Source organism: Zootoca vivipara, chromosome 12 (assembly GCF_965207765.1).
Source record: "Zootoca vivipara chromosome 12, rZooViv2.hap1.1, whole genome shotgun sequence".
Taxonomy (NCBI): domain Eukaryota; kingdom Metazoa; phylum Chordata; class Lepidosauria; order Squamata; family Lacertidae; genus Zootoca; species Zootoca vivipara.
Genome location: NC_142595.1, coordinates 11,886,762 through 11,888,710, shown reverse-complemented (window position 1 = coordinate 11,888,710; position 1,949 = coordinate 11,886,762). Strand labels below are relative to the sequence as shown.

General features: G+C 40.6%; 1 long non-coding RNA gene across 1 annotated transcript; it reads right to left on the bottom strand.

Annotated features, from left to right (window-relative positions):
• Window positions 1-393: 393 nt before the first annotated feature.
• LOC148683790 (uncharacterized) lies at window positions 394-1,713 on the bottom strand. Its single transcript, XR_015946574.1, has 2 exons — window positions 1,531-1,713; window positions 394-575 (listed from the first exon to the last, which is right to left on the bottom strand). It is a non-coding gene; the product is annotated as an uncharacterized LOC148683790 (long non-coding RNA).
• Window positions 1,714-1,949: the final 236 nt, after the last annotated feature.

The following is a 1,949-nucleotide window of genomic DNA, read 5'->3' as shown; positions in this document are numbered from 1 at the left end:
TAATTCTGGTTTTGGACATCCTCTGTCAGGATGTTTTGAGAGGAGATGGCTCTTCACATTTGATGCCTCAGGGCTATCTGTTCCTTACTGCTGATGCTCCCTAATTCACCTAAGCTCTCTTTCAAACTTCTTCCCCTTGCCTCTGAGCTTCCCATGATCCTCTCTGGCCTTCACCATTTTTAGATCCAATTAGCCTCTTATGACTCATGTAGATGAATTCCAGGCCGACTGTTATCTGTAAACAGACCCCTGTGTTGCAATATAGACAAGCTGAACAAAATAACACAACATGATGGCCAATAACAATGGCACTAAACACTATTTACAGACTACTGCAAATGAACAGAAATTGCAACTAAAGTCTCTAAATCTTCTTCACCAGTCGCAGTAGAATACAGTAATTCAAAAGTTTAATATATACATATATACACCTGTAACCAAATATCACCAGAACAGAGTTTCCGGATAACCAATCTATTTCATTCAATGCTTCATTAGCCAATCTTGATCAATTCTTCATCAGCTGGACTTGTAAAAATTAATGTGAGAAGGATGCAGTTCAATTTCTTAACAACCTGAAATTACAATATACATGCGATGAAACCTGCGTCCCTTCTCCTTCAGAGCGTCAGTTTCGTTTAGCCCTCAGCAAAAAAGACAGTTTTACTTGATCTGGGAGACCATTTTAGGAGCCCCTCAAGTGGGGTGAGGTGATGATTTGGGGTGGGTTTCAGGAGAAACTCTCCTCCTACTTTCTGTTTGAGGCTGGGCAGTTTCAATGATAGCAATGTACTAGCTGTCGCAAGAAACCATAGCTGTAATTTCCCTTTCTTTAAATTAATTGGCTTTCAGCTAATTGTAGACTAGCAGTGGCCAAGCAAGACTAAAATTACTATTATTTATTAAATTTGTATACCTCCCTTCATCCGTAAATCTCAGGTTCAACATCATAGTCACAAAAGGAGAATATTATAGGGGCTGTGGCTTTCCTTGTACCAAACACCTTTCAGAAATATTGTGATTTTTCCTATATTTGTTGGCTTTAATGCCCAGGATGGACTTTTAGGGAGATATTCAACTACCGTAAGTAGTTCCACACATGTAATACTGCTAGTGCAATGGGACCCCCCACTCCTCTTCTTTCTGTGTCATTCGAAATTGAGGTTTGGGAGAAACCCTAGGATGGATTTAGGGGGGCATGGAGGGAAGGGAGGGGAAAAACATTCAATTGTGCAAGGATAAATCCTTCCACTGACAGTACTAGCCATTTTGCCTATGTGGAATGCAGCCATTACCTTTTAAATAAGATTTTAATAATGTGCCTTTTGTTTCGTTGTAAAAAAAACCTGTCGAGTCTGTAGATCATTGCAGAACAGAAATATGTATACAGTATAATATGGTGGTCACAGAGCTGAGCTATCTTTCTTTCAGGAATTAATATTATTCAGCTAATCTGTGCGTAGATTAGAAGGTCATAAACAGGGTGGTTATTGAAGATTGACACATTCTGACGACAAAACCCTTACTCACCTGTGCAAACAGCCCCACAGACTCAATTTGGATTAGCAACGTCAATTTTGTTTGTGTTAACCGCTCTGGGGATTAGGCTGAAATTCTTTACCGCGTCTCCTATCATTGACCTACTTTATCGCTTCACACACAACCGACCAATTTCCCTTCTTGAGTGAGGCGTGAACGAGACCATATGCTTGATGTTTCTTCTGTTTCTGAAAAGCTGGCTTCGTGCCCTCATCTTACGCAAAACATTTCTGGAATTTCCCCAAGGATAACATCTGTGTTGTTGCTGCGTTTCCAACCGAGTGGAAAGGAACAGCGCCCCAGCCGGTAAACCGAAGTGTTCTTACGCATCGGGGTGATCCAAAAGCAACATAAAGTAGGAGATTTGGTCTTAATAATGACTCTGACAAAACAGAAGCTTACATGCTTAC